This window comes from Herpailurus yagouaroundi, unplaced genomic scaffold, assembly GCF_014898765.1.
Source record: "Herpailurus yagouaroundi ecotype Mexico unplaced genomic scaffold, PumYag 29, whole genome shotgun sequence".
Taxonomy (NCBI): Eukaryota; Metazoa; Chordata; class Mammalia; order Carnivora; family Felidae; genus Herpailurus; species Herpailurus yagouaroundi.
Window position 1 is genome coordinate 94,336,852 of NW_024412377.1, and position 13,228 is coordinate 94,350,079.

The 13,228-nt window shown below is 37.8% G+C and overlaps 1 protein-coding gene across 10 annotated transcripts in view; it reads right to left on the reverse strand.

The window, feature by feature from the left end:
* Positions 1-13,228, reverse strand: part of ATG10 (autophagy related 10) — a 267,932-nt gene that overhangs the window by 105,392 nt on the left and 149,312 nt on the right. The gene's annotated exons all lie outside the window — the stretch shown is intronic.

A 13,228-nucleotide genomic window follows, 5' to 3' on the forward strand; every position in this document is an offset into this window, starting at 1 on the left:
TATGAAAGTAAACATGTAACTACCATATGACCCAGCAATGTACTCATGAGCATTTATCTCAGAGCAATAAAAAAACTGTACACGAATGTTCATAGCAGTTTTACTCACAACAGCCCAAAACTTGAAATATTTCAAAGGTCTTTCAATAGGTCATGGTTAAACAAACTCTGATACATCTCACTACTCAGCAATTAAAAGAGCAAACTATTTTGTTTTTGCTTTCACTTTTGTTAAGTTTTTAAATTTTAATTCCAGTATAGTTAACATACAGTATTATATCAGTTTCGTGTGTACAAAATAGTGATTCAACAATTCTATACATTACTCACTGCTCTACATAATAAGTGTATTCTTTAATCCCATCACCTATTTCCCCCACCTCCCTCCTGGTAACCATCAGTTTGTTCTCTACAGTTAAAAGTCTATTTCTTGGTTTGCCTCTCTTTCTCTTTTTTTCCCCCCCACTTTGCTCATTTGTTTTGTTTCTTAAATTCCATACATGAATGAAACCATATGGTATTTGTCTTTCTCAAACAGGCTTATTTCACTTAGCATAGAAGTCTCTAGCTCTATCCATGTTGTTGCAAATGGCAAGATTTCATTCTTATGCAATCCCTATCAAACTACCAACAGCATTCTTCACAGAGCTAGAACAAACAATCCTAAAAATTTTATGCTATTACAAAAGACCCCAGAAAGCCAAGGCAACATTGAAAAAGAAAAGTAAAGATGGAGGCATCACAATTCTGGACTTCAAGTTATATTACAAAGCTGTAGGTTCAAAACAGTATGGCACCAGACAAAAATAGTAACACAGATCAATAGAACAAAAACCCAGAAATGAATACACAACTACATGACCAGTTAATCTTCGACAAAGCAGGAAATAATATCTAATGGAAAAAAGACAGTCTCTTCAACAAATGGTGCTGGGAAACCAGGACAGTCACATGCAAAATAATGAAATTGGACCACTTTCTGACATCACACACAAAAATAAACTCAAAATGGATTAAAGACCTAAATGTGAGACATGAAACCATAAAAATCCTAGAAGAAAATAGAGGTAGTAACCTTTTTGACATCACCCATAGCAACTTCTTTCTAGGTATGTCTCCTGTGGTAAGGGTAACAAAAGTAAAAATAAACTAATGGAACTACATCAAAATAAAAAGCTTCTGCAAAGTGATGGAAACAATCAGCAAAACCAAAAGGCAACCTACTGAATGGGAGAAGATATTTGCAAATGTTATATCTCGTAAGGGGTTAGTATCAAAATACATAAAATACTTATAAAATTCAACACCCAAAACAATCTAATTAATAAATGGGCAAAAGACATGAGTAGATGTTTTTTCAAAGAAGACATACAGATGGCAGACACATGAAAAGATGCTCAACAGTACTCACCATCATGGAAACACAAATCAAAATTACAATGAGATATCACCTCATACTTGTCAGAATGGCTAAAATCAACAACACAAGAAACAGCAGGTGTTAAGGAGGAGGTGGAGAAAGGAGCATCCTCTTGTACTATTGGTGGGAATGCAGACTGGTGTAGCCATTCTGGAAAACAGTATGGAGGTTCCTCAAATAGTTAAAAATAGAACTACCCTACAAGCCAGTAATCACATTACTGGGTATTTACCCAAAGAATACAAAAACACAAATTCAAAGGGATACATGCACCCGGATGTTTATAGCAGCATTATTTACAATAGTCAAATTATGGAAGCAGACCAAGTGTCCATTGACTGATGAATGGATAAAGGAAGACGCAATGTGTGTGTAGTACACAATGGGTAGTGCAAACATTTTAACAATATTTGCTCTTCCAACCCATGAGCTGGAATGTCTTTCCATTTCTTTGTGTCCTCTTCAATTTCTTTCAACAATGTTTTATAATTTTCAGAGTACAGGTCTTTCACCTTTTTGGTAAAATTTATTCCTAGAAACTTTATTTTTGGTGCATTTGTAAATGGAATCATTTTCTTAATTTCTTTCTTCAACTTTGCTATTAATGTATAGAAATGCAACAGATTTCTGTACATTGATTTTATATCCTATGACTTTATTGAATTCATTTACCAGTTCTAATAGTTTTTTGGTAGAATCTTTAGGGTTTTCTACATATATATCACATCGTATAGAAATAGTGAAAGTTTTACTTCTTCCTTACCAATTTGGATCCCTTTTATTTCTCTTTGTTATGTAATTGCTGTGGCTAATATTCCCAATACTATGTTGAATAAAAGTGGAGAGAGTAGACATCCTTGCCTTGTTCCTGACCTTAGGGGAAAAGCTCTCAGGTGTTCCCCACTGAGCATGATGTTAGCTATGGGTTTTTCATATAAGGCCTTTATTATATTGAAGTATGTTCTCTCTAGACGTATTTTCTTAAGGGTTTCTATCACGAATGGATGTTGTACTTTGTCAAGTGCTTTTTCTGCAACTATTGAAATAATCATATAGTTTTCATCCTTTCTCTTATTGATGTGATGTATCTTGTTGATTGATGTGCAAATACTGAACCACTCTTGCATCCTGGGGATAAATCCCACCCACTTGATCATGGTGAATGATTTTTCTATATACTGTTGGATCTGCTTTGTTAGTATTTTGTTGAGGATTTTTCCATCTGTGTTCATCAGAGATATTGGCCTGTAGTTCTTTTTTTTTTTTTTTTTTTTTTTTATGGTGTCTTTATCCAACTTTGGTATCAAGGTAATGCTGGCCTCATAAAATTCCTCTTCTGTTTTTTATAACAGTTTGGAAGAATAGGTATTAAATCTTTTTTAAATGTTTGGTAGGATTCACTTGTGAAGCCATCTGGCTCTGGACTTTTGTTTGTTGGGAGTTTTTTGATTACTGACTCAATTTCATTGCTGGTAATTGGTCTGTTCAAATTTTCTATTTCTTCCTGCTTCTGCTTTGGTAGGCTATATGCATCTTAGAATTTATCCATTTCTTCTAGGCTGTCCAATTTGTTGGCATAAAATTTTTCATAATATTCTTTTACAATTGTTTGTATTTCTGTGGTATTGGTGGTTACTTCTTCAAAAGAGCAAACTATTGATACACACAACTACCTGGGTGACTCTCCCTGGAATCATGCAAGTGATAAAGCCAATCCAGAAAGGTTACAGACTATTTAATTCCATTTATAGGACATTTTTGAAATGATAAAATTTTAGAAATGAACAAAGAACAGATTAGTGTTGGGGGGTGGGCAGAGGGAGGTGAGCTATTGTTACAAAAGGGCAACATGAGGAATCCTTATGGTGATGGAAGGGTTCTATATCTTGACTCTGGTAGTGGATACATGAACCTACATATGCTAAAATGTATAGGACCAAAAATATACACACACTAACACACAAAAAAAGTAAAACTGGGAATTTCAAATAAGATTAATGGATTGTATCAATGCCAATATCCTGGTTGAGATATTATATAATAGATTCACAAGATATCACAAGATTACCCACAGGAAAGTGGGTATAATGTACACGGGATCATTCTGATTATTTCTGCATGTGTATCTACAATTAACTAAAATGTTTCTATTAAGAAACGAAAAGATAGTGAGGCAATTTGAGTCTTGCTAAAAATAACCCAAAATTTCTAAGACCTCAGGTGCTAACAATACAGATGGCAGAGGGATCAGGTTAATAAAAACAGGCTAATGTCTGGGATTTGCTTTACAATAACACAGGAAAGGGGTCAGTGGACAAAGGTATGAAAAGGGTATCACTGGCCATAAGGTGGTAACCACTGAGGTTGCTTATTGAGTTTATTGGTATTTATTAGTATATCATTCTGTCTACTTCTGTTAATATTTTAAATTCTCCAAAATAAAAAACAAAATAACAAAGGTTTTTGATACCATGTCGCAATATAATGAATCACAGAACTCTAACAGTGAAAGAAACAAGAACCATTTCATATAGCCTAACGCTCATCTTGCAGATGGAAACAACAAATCCCAGAAACGTTGGTAGTTTACCCAATGTCACCCCCAGTTAGAGGCACAGTTAGTTATAACCTATGTGGAAACACTGAAACCACTGCTCTTTGTACTGTAGTACGCCATTTCTTAACTATTAGCATACTTAAATTGGACTGATTTTCTGGGGAACATCAGATTAATATTAACATTTGAGTAAATTTGTTAAAATTTTATTACTTTCTTTTATTATGTTTTTAAAAAGGGATTTGGGTATATTTAATTTAAGAGTTACTAGAAAAAGAAGTCACATGCACTTTTATTTTCTTCAAAATGTTGCTATGTCATTATATTAGAAGATACCTGTGTTTAGAAAATTACATTCATTCAAGGAGCAAAAAGATTAAGTGGTTCACGTTAATTATAGAAACCTTGATTTTATTGAATTCAATTAACAGTAAGTTTACAGTGATCTCTCATTTAGAAAATCTGATATGAATTAAGCTTTACAACTAAATCCCATTAAAGAGGGATCATGGTGAAGACACTTCATAGATATTTTATTGAAAGCAAACCCAAATAGTGTGTTGGGCTTAAGAAATGAGATCCATATCTCTATTTAGCCTACAGGAAAAAGTAATTGAAGGAAGAAAAACTTTTCTTCTATCACTAAAAATATCTATTACTATTACTGAGCAAACCTAAGTAACGAGCTTTATTCATAATGTCCCCTTGAGGAAAAGAGAGTCTATTTGTTTATCTTCTACCAGTCAAGTTTTTTATTCAAACCTAACATTAACAAGCCAGAATCACAGCCAAGAAGCCAAAGAGTGACAAGGGGGCAGTGCTGGTTTAGAGGCAGTCTGTAGCTGTATCCATCAGTGGACACATAAGCCATCTACAATGGAAAAATGGGCTATGTAACAAACTTCATTTAGTTTCCTTCCTTCTTCCTTCCTTCCCTCCTTCCCTCCCTCCTTCTTTCCTTCCTTCCTTCCTTCCTTCCTTCCTTCCTTCCTTCCTTCCTTCCTTCCTACCTTTCTTCCTTTCGGAGAAAGCACACATGCAAGCTAGCAGGGGAAAGGGGCAGAGGGAGAGGGAGAGAGAGCATCTTAAGCAGGTTCCACATGGAGCCGTGAGGCAGGGCTCCATCTCACAACCACAAGATCATGACCTGAGCCAAAATCAACAGTTGGACTCATAACTGACTGAACAACCCAGGCACCCCTCATTTGATTTTCTTGAGCCAACGGCTTTTAATGTCGTCAGAAGTGATAAAAGCTGATGAAAGCTTTTTAACAAACCACTGAAAAGTCAATTCCTTAAAAAAGAAAGAATTTCAACTATTAAAACATTTAAAGTGAATTATAAAAATAATCTAGGTGGAACTCTAAGTAAAAGCAGGCCTTTTTTCCATTTCACTTGTTTTAGATTGGGGTGATGTTTTCACTATCTTCACTCCTAGAATAACTTTTTTCATGATCTCTGTGGCTTTTGAGTGACTCACAACAACCCTTCCAAGTGATGGCATTTTTTCAACAATTGTAAATGTAGTAAGTGGTGTGCAAGAGAGGGTTAAACACAAGGCAGACATCTGTCTTATAGTACTCAGGGTGAACAACAAAGGGTGGTCACCAAGATGATCCCAAGAATAGCATCTCAGTGATGCTCCCCCTGTTTCTAGGTATATTATCACTACTACTCCTGATTTTTTTTTAAAGGGAAAAAAAATACATGACTCTTTGCTCTTCCAGCTTCCACATAGGGGAGAGAATTAGCATCAGCATGGCCAATGTGGGTTCCTACTGAGATAAAGAATCTGTCTCCTGTGTGGGATGAAATCCTCCTCTGCAGCCTGGCAAGCTAAAGGGCAAGGCAGGAGGGAGGGGACCCAGAAACCCACCAAAGCACATCTGGCAGCTTTCTGCATGCTTACAGTTGTCTCCATAGTGCTTCTTAGGCCCTATTTCCTTTAGGACTGTGCAGGAGATAGCAAGGCAGCTTGAGCCTGAAGCTGGACAGCTAGCAAATCGGATGAGTTCAAGGCTGTCTCTTAGACTCCATGCCAGAGAACACAGCTCCCCTGGGGGGAGGGAAGAGTAATAGTGTTTAATAGCACCTATCATATGCCAATGACAATTAGCCCTTACATCAGAACAATATATAAATAACATTGTTTTCTGAGGAAAAAAAAATCAGAAGGGCTTACAAGGACTTCTTTAAAGAAAAGGATGGTTCTTCTCATCTACATTTTAGGATTGCTGAGCAGCCACAAGCAAGAAGAGTTAGCAGGATAAGGGATTTTAAAATCAGAAATCCCTAATGGCAATCATGACTAAACGGAGAAAGGGAAAGACTTTTACCAGTATTCTGAGCTTTGGATCAGTCTAACATGTTCAGAGTTTCCCCTTTGCATGTTACATAAGAAAAACCAGCATAAGAGGCACCTGGGTGGCTCAGACAGTTGGTTAAGTGTCCAACTTCAGCTCAGGTCATATCTCATGGTTTTTGAGTTGGAGCCCTGCATCGGTCTCTGTGCTGAACGCTCAGAGCCTGGAGCCTGCTTCGGATTCTGTGTCTCCCGTTCTCTCTGTCCCTCTCCCGTTCTCTCTCTCTTTTTCTCTCTCTCAAAAGTAAATAAACATGACCAGCATCAGGTTTTCTGCTTCACTCTTCAAGGACCATCAGATCTGGGGCGTAGGGAATATTATTAAACATTTGTGTTCTCAGGCGCCATCCCCACACTGTACCTTTGAACTCAGCACTTCTGGGATGGTACTTAATAATCTACCTTGTTTACCACATTCCAGGTGATGCTAATGCAAGTGGTCAGCAAACCACCCCAGTGGTTGCCTCACATATACATGAAGTGCCTACTTTGGGATTCTTTACTTTTAGAGTCTATGGGATTACAGTGCCAAGAAAGCCCAATCACCAAGACTCAAAACTGCAATAAACCAGCTTGCCTTCACTGGCTGCTCATCTATGTCTTAGGGAATATCACTAGCTCATTGGTCTCCTTTCAGTGGGATCCTATGCACCTCTGTTAAACTAAGACATCAGTTTATCACCCCCACTCAAGGTACAGTCTCTGGCCTTTTCCTTTATCTCCTCCTATCCAAAAAAAAAAAATCCTTCAGTTTTTCCTTTTTCTTTGAATTAATTCTTGCTAAAAATATCAATGGCCATTAATAGCTTAGTATGGTACTCTTTTATTAATTATTACATTCAGTTGCAGATCTGTGGCTGATAGCCTTAATCACAAGGAATCTTTACTAGTGGAATTTGGGGTGCCAAAAGGAAGTAAGTTTTGCACCATGCATGTAACCACCAATGTGTAAGATGTGCCTTAAAAGCCACTCTATGTTTTAAATCTAGAGTCAGAAAATTCTTCCCTGTGCTACAGGGTAAATCAGTTTCAACTAGATTTACCCTTGCAGAGAATTAAGAAATAAGAATCATCTTTTATATAATATACTCTCAAAACTATGAACCAATGTATTGTCTTCAGAATTCTCCTTCCCATATTAAACAAACCTAGTTCTTTTCCTTTTTTTTTTTTATATCCCTGATTCCAGAGGTCTGCAAAAGCTTTCTTAAAGAGTCACAGACCCGGGGCGCCTGGGTGGCGCAGTCGGTTAAGCGTCCGACTTCGGCCAGGTCACGATCTCGCAGTCCGTGAGTTCGGGCCCCGCGTCGGGCTCTGGGCTGATGGCTCGGAGCCTGGAGCCTGTTTCTGATTCTGTGTCTCCCTCTCTCTGCCCCTCCCCCGTTCATGATCTGTCTCTCTCTGTCCCAAAAAAATAAATAAACGTTAAAAAAAAAAATTAAAAAAAAAAAAAGAGTCACAGACCAAATATTTTAGATTTTGTGGGCCATAGGTCTCTGCCATTGTAGCGTAAAAGCAGCCATTAGCAGCATGTAAACAAAAGGACTGCAGTGAAAACTTTATTTACAAAAACAAGGTATGGCCCATAGACCTTAGTTTGCCTACCCCTATGAGTCCCATCTTAAGGCCTTCTTTAACTTCATTTTATTATACTTTTATAAGTAGTAAGCAGAACCTTATTAAAGGAGGTATATCTCCATTTGGTGAACTTCCTCCCCCCCCCTTTTCTACCTTCTTTTCCTATCTTAGGATGTTACATTAGATGTCCTGTGGGGATAAATTCTGAGCCTTAAAAGAATGATGATAATTGAATCCAATAGGCTGAAGTTTGGCTGAAGCCATTTTCTAAAGCAGAGATAGCACTACTCTAATTTAAAGAAGTGAGATTTTTAAATGTCTTGATGAATAAACTGCAAATTCCTTCAGCATATGAATGAACTTCTATACTCAATTCCAGAAATGGGTAAATTTCACTGCCAAAGGGTGAAAATGATAAGGTCTTGATAAAGAATCCCAAAGGCAAGCATTGTAGTAATTTCAGAGGGCTGTGCAGGCTCTCTCGCCGTGTGCACAAGAAATAGCACATGTAGGAACACGCAAAGATCTAGTCTGCAGGACCTCCCAGTAAGCCAAGAGCTCATTCCACTTCTTCAAGACCGTGTCTGGGTTATGTGGATGTGAATACGGCTCTGTTTGTTTGCTTGTTATTTTTTGTTTTTGTTTTTGTTTTTGTTTTTGTTTAACCAGGACAATCCTTAAAAAGTTCTACAGGTACCTGCACCATGTGCCAAGTCCTGTGATTGTGCCAGGACAAGTCGTGGGGTCCCTTGTAAATAATATTATTTCAGTAGCAATGAGAGCACAATGAAAGTTCTCATCTTTCTACTGGGGTGTAAGAATACATTCAAAATCAAAGATAAAAACACCAGACATTATGGAAACAAAGTATAGTCAAATGTGGAAAAGGGTACGGAATTTAAAATTAGATCTGGATTCAGCTCCTGGCCCTGCCACTCAAGGGATACACAGGTCCCTTAATCCCTCTGAGCCCCAGGTTCCTTACTTGATAAATGAAGGCACTTTCCTCCCACTTGTCCCTTGTTTGAAGTACATTAAAGAAGACAGAATGTAAAAATCTGACACATAGTAGGTGTAGGGATTAACTTATTCATTCACTCATCACCAAATGTTAGAGAGTATCTTCTGTGTTCTAGATCAAAAGTCAGGAAATATTTTCTTAAAGGGCCAGTTGGTAAATATTTTAAGCTTCGTGCACCACATGTCTCTGTCAAAATCACTCAATTTCGCATTGTAGCACGAAAGCAGCCTAGACAATATGTAAATTGAGCGTGGCTTTGTTCCAATAAAACGTTATTTATGGCCACTAAAATTTAAATTTCATATAATTTTAATGTGTCATGAAACACTATTCTTTTTTCTTTTTCAACCATATAAAAATGTAGAAACCAATCTTAGCTTGTGAGCTGTACAAAAATAGGCAGCAGGCAATAGTTTGCCAACCCTTGTTCCCATACTGTCCTAGGATCCGGGAAGAGAGAGGAGAACAACAGATACTGTGCCCTAAAGGGAAGAAACATGTTAAACAATCACACAAATAATAATAAAATTATCATCATAATAAATACTACTAGAGAAAATGCTCATAGTCCCCAGAGTGCATATAATTTTACCACATCTATAAATTCAGTGTGTAAGATTTTAACCTTTTTTTGTTTCAGCTCTTTGAAGTATAAACCAATTTATGTAGCACAGACTTTTTAAATATCCTAATCACTATTTCCCAAGGTTTACTTTTAGTTCAATGACCATACCATCCACCTAGATAAATTTTTTAACCTTTTTTAAATGTTTATTATTTATCTTTGAGAGAGAGACAGAGTGAGATCAGGGGAGGGACAGAGAGATGGAGACACAGAATCTGAAGCAGGCTCCAGGCTCTGAGCTATTAGCACAGCCCGATGTGGGGCTCAAACCCACAAACTGCGAGATCATGACCTGAGCCAAAGTTGGATGCTCAAATGACTGAGCCATCCAGGCACCCCTAGAGAGTAGACTTTTGTCCCCACATTCACCAGACTGCCTTATCACCTAGAATGTGTCACCTCTACCCATCCAATCTTCTTCCTGACAAATTCTTCTTAGAGCCTACTAAAAAATCTCCTTTGCTCAGTCGGTTGAGCATCCAGCTCTTGATGTGGACACAGGTCATGTACTCAGGGTCATGGGATTGAGCCCCGAATCAGGCTCTGCACTGATAATGTGGAGCCTGCTTGGGATTCTCTCTCGCCCCCTCTATCTCTGCCCTGTTCACACACACACAAATGCTCTCTCTCTTTCTCAAAAAAAAAAAAAAAAAAAAAATCTCCTTTCACACTTCATTCTGCACTTCCTCCTGCCCTTAGCAATAGTTTTGACAATGTCCTGCACATTTTTTTTCTCAGCTTTACACATACTCACATATATGTGCACACGTGCACAATGTGTGTGAACAGAGCACATACACATTCACTCACTAGTGATTACTAAGCAACTACTATGTGTTAGGCATGGTGCTGCCACTGGAAAGATGTTGGTGAACAAAACAGACAAGGTCTTTGCTCTCAAAAGAGTTTATAACTACAGGAATTATAATTATTTCATTAAAGTCTTGCAAATATTGTAAGAATGTAAGAAACCATCTTGGGGCCTTATCTGGTCTAGGGTCAGGGAAAGGTTTCTCCTGCCATGGCACGCACACATCCTTTGGAATGTGAGTGCTTCATCGAAGGCAGGGCTTATGCCTATCTTGTTCACTCAGGTATCCCAGGCATCCTGAACAACACCTGGCAAATAAGAGACTTCCAATAAATATGTTAAGTGAAACAAATGAATGAAATGAGTAAAAATGTTCTGTTGTCATTTCCATCCTATAAATCAGAGGGCTCTACACTTTTTTTGAATGTGACTCCAGCACTCAAAAAATGTAAGCACTCATCTTTAAGATGGCATATTTACCTTGTGATCAATTATGAACATTTGTTTCTGTATATTACTTATATTATAAAACACATTAAAATTGAAAACCTCAGAAGACAAATATGAAGGAGAACTATTTTTCTAATAATTATTTTACTTAGGAGATGATCTGGGCACTGGCAGAAGCAGCCTTCCCACTCTGTGCTTCACTCTGAGCATCAGAGAACTTTCACTGGCACCCTGCTCTCACCTCCTCTTTGTACTGCTTGACCATTTGGCACTCAGCTTTCTGGGCCAGTGGCTGCGGCCGAATGAAATTGCAGAAATGTTGATTTTAAGGTACCAGTTGCAAAAGTTAGCACCTTATAATGGTCACACACATAAACAGCAGGCAAATGAGCACACTGTTCCTTGCCTTTCATTGGGCTCCTGGCTCCAGAACCAGTGCTGTTAAAAAGCCAGGAACCAATCCTGACAGTCCTGGACAATCAGACAGCTGGACACCAAATGGCCAGATCTCACCTGCCCAGCAGTCCTGCCTCTCTCTCCAGCACTGGGGGCACTGCCTCAACTCAAAACTGACTCTGAAGGACCTTTCTCTTCATAAAGAATCCCATTCTAGTCTGCACATAAACAAAGAGCCCTGGGTTCCAAAAGTATAATCAATACAATAAACAAACTGTTCTAGAAAAATATAGTTATTTTATTTATTAATGGTGCAAACACCTTTTTTGCCAGTAATATTTTGATAAAACCAATTTGATTGAATTTGTTGCAGTTGTTTTATTTTGTTTTGTTTTAAATCTTAATTGTGATATGACATTCTAAAGTTCTGGCTTCAGTTCTTTTTCCATTTTTTTTTTTTGGATAGGTGATTTTAATAACTGCAATAGCTGAGGAAGATGTACAAATCCATGTGTAAGAAGTTCAGTAGTCCCCCCTCATCCACAGGGGATATGTTCCAAGACCCCCGTGGATGCCTGAAACCTAGATAGTACTTAAACCATATGCATACTACAGAGTTTTCTCCTATAAATACATAACTATGGTAAAGTTTGTTTTATAAATTAGGCACAGAGATTAACAACAATAACTAATAATAAGTAGAATAATTGTAACAGTCTACTGTAATAAAAGTTATGTTAATGTGGTCTCTCTCTCTTAAAACATCATGTGGTACTGTTATCACCCTTCTTGTGATGACAGGAGATGAAGCGAGGTGAATGACATAGGAACTGTGACATAACATTAGGCTACTATTGACCTTCTGAGGATCTGTCAAGAGGATCATCTGCTTCTGGACTGTGGTTGAAGGAAACCAGACAAAGCAAACACCAGATAAGTGCAGCTTATCCTTAATGACTGGATGTACTTCATCCATGACACTGACATTTCAATCTCCTCTAGCTTTAAAAGGTTTGTCTTCATGTTGTAGATGTTTTTCCGTGAGTTGCTAATCAACACAAATAGCTTCATACTATTGGCAAGCACAGCATACAGATGGGTTGAGGGTCATCTTTAACAACAGTGAATATAAACCCTATCTCAAGTAATCTTAATTTCAAATTTGGACAGCTAATTTGGATCTGATATAAGATCTGATCATATATTTTTTTACATACTGCCGGGGTTTTTTTTGTATGTTTGTTTGTTTGTTTGTTCATTACAGTTTCTTTGCAGGAATCTGTAGAGCCCCTAGTCTAACAAGTAAGAGATGTGTTAACTGAAACTGGACAGCATCATCCTGGTAAATCGAGGGCACAGAAAACTGAAATGTATAACAACACCTGAAGGAGTGAAGGCAACCACTATCAGCTCTTTCCTATCGTCTGGCTCCCACTATGCCTTTTAGTGTCTTGAGAAACATACAACATCGAGTCTTCTGACACATAAATTGTATGAAGACTCAGCATGAAGCCATGCTCAAGTATTATAAAGCTTCATTAAAAAAATAAGTAAGTAAAAGTAAATATAAATAGCAGTTCAAACGTTATTTCCTACATCTCAATGAACTGTTTTTGCACACCCTCTGGGGTGCATGCCTCCACTTAAAAAACTCTATGCTGGTGACCTAACCCAAAGTTAAAGAAAATATAAAGAAGACAAATTTTATCCTTGGCATCCTCTACATCTAGTTTTTCATGGCTTTGTTTTCCTCTTTCAGCACAAAGCTCCCAAATTCAGCCCTTCTGATTGGATCTTCAGAGCAAAAGAACCTACTAAATTTACCAGTAAATGTTTCAAGCAAGACTTGTTAATCCAACCAAGAGGCTTTGCCTTTGAAGAGAAGTTTCCCTCAACAGGGGAATCTTAATGAATCACCATTCACCATGCAGTTTCGGTAACAGAGAACATGACACGGGGTGGGGGGCAATGATGGCTTCCCTGGCAACTTCCAGAACACAGCCTGTGAA